General features: G+C 50.2%; 1 long non-coding RNA gene across 1 annotated transcript; it reads left to right on the top strand.

Annotated features, from left to right (window-relative positions):
* The first annotated feature begins 365 nt into the window (after positions 1–365).
* LOC146895614 (uncharacterized) lies at positions 366–4,123 on the top strand. The gene is made up of 2 exons (XR_015000556.2): positions 366–746; positions 2,862–4,123. It is a non-coding gene; the product is annotated as an uncharacterized LOC146895614 (long non-coding RNA).
* The last annotated feature ends 3,739 nt before the right edge of the window (positions 4,124–7,862 follow it).

Below are 7,862 nucleotides of genomic sequence, written 5' to 3'. Positions count from 1 at the left end.
CCCCAGCAATCCATGAAGGGATGGCAGGAGGGCCCAAGGGAGTGGAGCACTTTGTTCTACCTTTACCTTGCTCTTCAGCTGAATGGGGTGGTGGGGGGCACTTCCAGATTAGGAGGGGTTGGTGTCCCTGGGGTCAGAGGAGGCACCTCCCACCTCAGACAACTTTCAGGCTTGCAAAAGGGTCTGTTTCCATAACTAGCCTCTCATTCCAGAGACCCCAGGAGGAGTCTGGTATTAATCTGCCCACTGTGGTGCAGGCCCTGCTCCTTCACAACTTGGCCTGTTTGACTGGGCCTCCAGGTGTGGGTGTCTGCAGTTCATTAAACAGCAGCAGCTGGAGGAGAGAATCCAGGACTCTGGGCAGAGTGCAGCCTGGAGGCTCAACCCCATAGTTTGTACGCTGGCTCCTCTCCACAGCCAATTTGTCTGGTGGCTTCCCGTGCCCATCTTAATTTCCTCCAGGGGCAGGAACTCACCCCCTCAGCGGGCTCATCCTGACCTACCTTTAGGATGCTCTGACAAGAGGAAAACACACAGCGTGTTTTGTTCTTGTTTGATTTTTTTTTTTAGGTTTTATTTGCAATTAAAAAAAATTTGTATTAGTGTCTACTAGCTGTACAAAATAACAGGAGAAGTGTGAACTCTGCGTGGCCACCTGCCTCAGAACTCCCCTCCAGCACCCAGGCCGTGGTTGAGACTCGGAGTCACAGAGAGCAAACACAGATCCTCGCCATGACAGTCCTCAGGTATGTGACACCAACTCTCCTGCTCCCCAGGCCTTTTCTTCCCAGGTCAAAGGTCCTCGGCTCCTACTCATCTTGCCCATGTCGTGGTTGTGGGTTCCCTCAGCAACCGCCTCATGGTTGCCATGTCTGTCCTCTGTAAACTGTTCCCGGCCCCAGGGATTCAGACGCTGGACATTCGCTTCAGCCTCCTCAGATGAGGCCTCGCACTGAATCCACTTTGTAGGGTTTTGTTTCCATTTAGTCAGCCATGCTCTTGACAAATAGACCCTGGCTACCAGCTTGTTCAGCTGTGGTCTCAGTAGGAAGGACCAGGATTTTTTTTGTTTTTTTGGTTTTTTTTTTTTGTTTTTTTCCAAACACACTCTGAAGTCCTTTGGGATGGTGGACCGCAAAGGCCGCGTGAGCCAAGGGGAACTGGAATGAAGAGGGTAGGTGATGCCCTTAGAGAAGATCCTCTAAGGCCCCAGCCATCACTGCCCCAGGGACCATTCTGCAGGGGGTAAGAGGCACGGTGGGAGGGCCCTGCCAGTAAAGGCATCTACAGCGTTGGGCTATCTTCTGCCCTAGAACCGAACTTCCGCTGTCTCGCCAAGCACAGGAGCCAGCTTGTCCTCATCTGTCTCCACACATGTCTCAGATAAAGGGTTGAAATCAATTTGGAGGCCCCATGCTTAGATTTTGGGTTCCCGTATGTGTTAATGACTATGTTCACGGTATCCACCTTCCTGAAAATGGAGTCTTCCTCAGGAGATCTGTGGCCCACATGAGGCAGCTGCCTATGCCACGGCCCCGATCCTCCTCGGTTCTCTTTAAGATGAGCTACCAATCCAAGCAGGGGCAATCTGAGCAGGCCTCACAAACCCTGAGAACAGGAGTATGTGACAGACTGTCCCTGTCCACGAGCCAAGCTTCCCGGACTGTCATCCGCCCTGATTTGGCTGTGTCCTGCTGCAATAAAACACCGTGACCGAAAGTCACTTGTGGGGGGCTACAGGAGGGTTTATTTCGGCTTTTAGCTTTAGCCCATCATGACGGGACGTCAGGGCAGGGTGTCAAGACAGAAACCTGGAGACAGGAACTGACACAAAGGCCATGGAGCGATGTTCTTACTGACGTGCTCAGCCTGCTTTCTTATACAGCCCTGAACCAGCCGCTCCGGGGGCAGCACCACCCACCGTAGGCTAGGCGCTCCCACTCCAATCATCAATTGAGAAAATGCCCTTCAAACTCTCCTACGAGCCAGTTTGATGGAGACGGTTTTTCAATAGAGATTCCTTTTCCCAGATAAACTCTAGTTTGTGTTAAGCTGAGAAAAAAAAAAGCAAACCAAGACTCTATCACTTACCTTGGTGACCTCTGACCTGTCTCTCTGGAACCCAGGCCCCAGATTTGCAATTATACCTTACGCATTTGAAGCAATGCCCAGAAAGTTGACTTGGGTCCTTAGGTTCCCAGAAGCACAGTGGCTCTGGAGAAGAAAGGGAGACTCATTGCCAAGGTTTCAGAATCAAAAGTACTCTTCTGTGTACTTAGTTTCCGCCCTTAACCTTGTGGCCAAGTAATGATTGATTCACTGTAGCCGGGGGAACAAAACGTCACATGCTGGAGCGTTTGTCTCTGACAACCTGCCTTTTTTTTCCTTCTCTATCCTTCCCTTCTCTCCTCTGCCCATCCCCCCCCTTCTTCCTTCCTTCATTTTGTCCACATCACTGGGGAAAGTTGTTTGAGCTCAGGAAAACATCTCCAGGAGCCTAATTCAAACACAAGACAAAAGGCCCTATTAGCTCACACAGCCTTCAACGCTAAGATGAAACTACAGTCTATTCTCCCAGTAGAAAGTGAGTTGCCTTGTTTCTCACATCAGTTCAGGCAGGGGACGGAGAAGCCTGGGCCCACCATGGTCATTCATCAGAGAAGGATGCCCTGTGTGACATTCAGGTTGCATTTGTCTGGGGTTCCCACACATAGCTACGGAATCCAGGAGATTAGCTGTGAAAAATGACCTATTTTAACAGGTGCACACTTGTGTGTAAGTGGGAATTAGCCGAGCGTGGAATTATTTTACCATGGAAATAAGTGTGGGCACTGAAAAGCATCACTCTTCTGACCACACAGGAATCAGACAGAGGGTCAACACTGGGGAGTTCCCTGGGACTTGGAGCGGATGTGTTGCTTGGATTTTTCCAGAGGAAGCTGTGGTACCACAAGGAAATAAACCATAATGCCTACAAAACCTGACTGTTCGCGTTCCAACTCCCTCTTCAAAGCAGGTCCCCACTCTCCAAGGAGCAGGGACTGAAACTTCCCTACCTCTATTTAGAAGATACTTGCAAGCACACCAGATCCCAGCGGGGAAAGCAAACCCACATCTCACAGTGTCTTTATGAGGTGCCCTAGTCCAGAGGAAACAGGACTGGCTTTGTCACCTTAACAACCGCAGGAAACCTGAAGGAGAACAAGAAACCAAAGGCCTTGGGCCAAGGACCTGCCTGTCCCCTGCCTCGAACAAACCTACATGGTCCCTGGGTCTGACCCTGCTGTCAAAGTGGCCTGCTTGCATCTCACAGAAGCTGAGTAGGGCAGTAATGAAGAGTTCCCAATATGCCTTAGGGCAAAATAAGTTTTTAAAGGGTGGCGGCTGATTTTTTCTGTGACTTAACTTTCAGAGGAATCTGCTCAATGGGGATTTGAATTTGGCAAATAGTAGAGTACTCCCAGAGAAATGCATTTCCTTAATGGGAGAATTCAACCCTTCCTCCTTGAGAGGGCTCACTGATACCTTTTAGGAGAATGCTCCTCAATAGCCCTGAAGGTACAAGTTCCTGGCCTGTTCATCAGGATTGTCCTGCTGGAGATGCCTTAAGGAGATATTGGCTCCAAAATGCATTAGCCCTGTGATCCTATGCAGATAGATCACCAGGCTCATTTAAGGTTTTTAAAAGGAAGAGAATGTGACTGGGCAGTGGTGGCGCACACCTTTCACCCCAGCACTTGGAAGGCAGAGGCAGGCAGAACTCAGATCTCTGTGAGTTCAAGGCCAGCCTGGTCTAGAGCAAGTTCTGGGACAGTCAAGGCAACACAGAGAAACCCTGTCTTGGAAAACAAAACAAAAGAAAACAGAAAAGAATAAAAAAAGGAAGAGAATGTAACCCTTCTCTTGTGTCCCTTGGGGCTAGCTCTGTCTGGGTGTTTGCATACGTCTCTTGTACTAGCATGCATAATTGTCCGACAGGGAGCATACGCTTACTATGCCAAACCAGCATCTTTTCTCCATGCGTGCACACACTGGTCCCACCCTTCCTGGGTATAGGTAAGGTGAAAGCTAACTAAGTGTACACATGGACATCTGTTTGCTGAGAATAAACTTTAAGAGGGTACAGCTGAGCAGTGTTTCATGAGGGCTAGTAATTGTGACAGTTCCTCTACCACTGGTGTAAGATACAGAGTCATGGTTTAACTTTAACAACACCCCTGGAGGAAAGAGATAGTTTCACTAGGTAAATGAAGACGCTGAGGTTCTGAGATGCTCTCTAATTTGCCCGAGGACACCCAGCTAGTCTGCAGCAGGGATGACTTTGCCCTCTGCTCTGTATCCTGTGGCATCTCCCCTCTCCCCAGTCCCTGGGCCATAGAGAACATGGACATAGAACACAGAGTACAAAGAACAGCGTCAGGGGCAGGAGTCCTGGTGTTCAGTCTTTCAGAAAGAAAGGAGAAGAGAAAGGGGGCAGGGGAGGGAGGGAGGGAGGAAGGAAGGAAAGAAGGAAAGAAGGAAAGAAGGAAAGAAGGAAGGAAGATCTCTGAGCCCAGGGCTTTCCGCAGCTGTCTGGAGTCTGTAGCGCTTGTTTCCTAAATAATCTATTTTCTAACTCGCAGACCCACGGCTCTGTCAATCCTCCTCTCAGCTGCTACACCACAAAAGCTCCTAGCTCCTCCTCCTGCCCCTCTTCCAGGCCAGCTAGCCCATTCCCCAGGGTGTTTGCTGGACCTAAACCAGCAGGAGTAGAAGAGAAGCCTCCGTAGAGGCAAAGCTCTCAGACTTCCCCAGTGAGGCAATCGATACTGAGTCCTAACTCTTCTGGCCACCCAGAGGGAGGGCCTGCCTGGGCAGAGCAGTGGGCTCCCAGAGTCCCCCAAGAACCTTATTTATTATTGCCCAGACTCCCAGCCTGGCCTGTCAGCCCAGGCCTGCCTGCAGCCTTGGGAGGTACTGGGGAGGGGAGAGTTTCAGGTCTGATGAAAGCCACCGAAACCAGCTCAGGGAGCTCATGAAAAGAACCAAGAAGAGAGTCTGTTTGACTGCTGGGTGGCAGGCATGACTGGACTTGTCTTCCTCCCGGGGTGATGGAGACAAAGACTGCGTCATCCCCAGGGGAGCACCGTGTCTCCACTATGGGGCCCCCACACAAGTCTCCTTGCCTGGAAGATGTGACAGAGTCCCCACCAAAGTACCCTGGAAGCACAGGCCACTTCTAATACCCCACAGGACTCCCCAGTGTGGAGAAATGGAGAAAGGAGTAAGTGGAAAGGCGGCAGCATCAATTCCTGTCTAGACCGGAGTTTTGGAATCCAGCCGTCCAGATGAAAGGGTACATTATGGAGACAGGCTATAAATCCCCCAGGTCAGCAAGACCACATTCTCCTAGGATTATTTACACTTCTTTCCACCCTCTGGTCGTTGCCCATCCTTCCCCCACCTGCTTTCAACTTTCCACAGAGTCACTGATTGCGTCATAGCCTGTAAGTAGCCAATCACATCTGATTTCATTTTGAGAGACCTCATACTAGGAGGACACGCTCCCTCCTGAGCCCCCCCCCCCCAAAGCTTCAGGTCTTTACTCTGGACTCTAGAGACGCCAAGAGTGTTAAGAAAGAGATGGAGAGCCGGGCCGTGGTAGTGCGCGCCTTTAATCCCAGCACTTGGGAGGCAGAGGCAGGCGGATCTCTGTGAGTTCGAGGATAGTCCGGGCTACAGAGCAAGTTCCAGACAGGCTCCAAAGCTACACAGAGAAACCCTGTCTTGAAAACAACCAAACAAACCAGAAGATGGTAAAGCCACTTCATCCATCGACACCTGGCAGGGCAGGGTCGCTAAGAGTGTGCTATTAACTCGGTCTACACTGCAACCCTTGGGTTCTGCTCCTCACCTATGTGCAGTTAATCAGTCAAGGATGTGGGGAGCTGCTGGAACCAAGTGACTAGGCCCCTTTCTGAACTGCCAGCCTGGAATCCTTGGTAACTGGAGCCCTCTGCCTAGCCACAAAGAAGGGCATTGATATCTTTTGGACGCCCTCTGCACATTGGGCTAGCTCCTCCCAATCCTCCCCTGTCTCCTCCCATACCAGTCCCACCATAGCTCCGCCTTTCTCTGCCATCTCCAGGAATTGGCCGGCGCCTGTGGCATTATTAAAGTTTATGCTCCCTTTTCTCTTCCAGATCTCTCTCAGATAAAAAAGCGGCTGGCTTCCTATTCTGCTAATCCTTCTGCTTATATTAAAGAGTTTCGCTATCTGTCCCAGGCCTGTGATCTAACCTGGTATGATTTCTATGTCATCCAAGCTTCTACTCTCACTCCTGAGAGAGTGAAGTAGAATTCAGACAGCAGCCAGACAATATGCAGACTAGACTCATTTGGTAGACAGTATGGTCCCTGTGGGGGAAGTGGCTGTGGCCGCCACAGAACCACACTGGAACTACCAACCTGGCCAAAGCGGTCAACAGAGACAGGACATCATGGTTCGTTGCCTCCTTCATAGTGTGTAAATGGTCTCAAAAACGTAGGTAATTTTGACAAACTTTGAGAGATTACACAGCCAGCAGATGAAAATCCAGCCATATTTAAAAATTGGTTACAAGAGACCATGGTCCAATATACCAGATTAGATCTAGCCTCCCCAGCGGGAGCCACAGCCCTGGCTACACATTTTATTTCTCAGTCAGCCCCAGATATTAGGAAAAAGTTAAGAAAGGCTGGGGAGGGTCCCCAAACCCCTATACAGGAACTGGTGAAAATGGCCTTTAAGGTTTTTAATGCTCGAGAAGAAGCAACTGCCCTAAGGTCACAGGAAGCAGAACAAGGGAGGTCAACCACAAGACTCTACCCCGGTGGAGCCCAACCTGAGTCAACCTCACAGGCAGGCTGTTCCAAGTGTGGTCTAAATGGTCACGTGGCACGATATTGCACTGAACCTCCTATGAGGTCATGCCCTATCTTCCAGCAACCTGGACACTGGAAATCACAATACCCAGTCGGGGGATTGTCCTCTATGCCATGCCATGGAGGTCCAGCCTCATCAACATCAGCAAGTGAAACTGTGCCAGCCTTCAAACTTCTCAGCCTTGCAGAGGATTGAAGCAGCCCAGCCTTGGTGACTCCCATAGCCCTCTCCGAGCTTTGGGTAACGCTGCAGGTAGCAGGTAAGTTCATTGTTTTTCTTTTGGACACGGAAGCTACTTACTCTGTTTTAACATCTCATTTGGGCCTTACGTCTCCCTCACCAATTTCAGTTATGGGGGTAGAAAGGACGTGTTCCTCCCCACTTAAAACTTTGCCATTGTCCTGCATTCTTGCAGGACAATTTTTCTCTCATTCTTTTTTAGTGATACCTGCTTGCCCAGCACGTATACTAGGAGATATCCTTAGTCACTTCAGGGCCACACTCCCTTTAGCCCCCACACACTCTCCTGAGTCACACTTTCTTCTCACTTTAAAAGCCTCACAGGTTCCTATCCCATATTATTCTCTCCCTACGCACCCTGATACAGGAGATCCCCAAGTATGGGACACTTCTACTCCTGTGATTGCTACTCACCACCAGCCAGTCCTAGGTTGCCTTAAAGACCCTTCGTCCTTCCCTTCCAGACCCCAGTTTCCTATTTCTGAACCCCACCACCAGGGCCTTAAGCCTATCATCACCCATCTCCTATCTCAAGGACTTTTAATTCCTATCGACTCACCTTGCAGCACTTCAATTATTCCTGCACCCAATTCTTCCCTCTGGCGCTTACAGCCTAGTTCAAGACCTCCACCTCACAAATGAGGCAGTCATTCCAGTTCACCCTCTGGTTAACAACCCTGACAACCTTCTGTCTAGCGTCCCTCCTACCACCTCCTAC

Source organism: Myodes glareolus, chromosome 2 (genome assembly GCF_982192425.1).
Source record: "Myodes glareolus chromosome 2, mMyoGla1.1, whole genome shotgun sequence".
Taxonomy (NCBI): domain Eukaryota; kingdom Metazoa; phylum Chordata; class Mammalia; order Rodentia; family Cricetidae; genus Myodes; species Myodes glareolus.
Note: the sequence above shows the minus strand (reverse complement) of the source record. Positions and strands in the feature narration are given on the sequence as shown.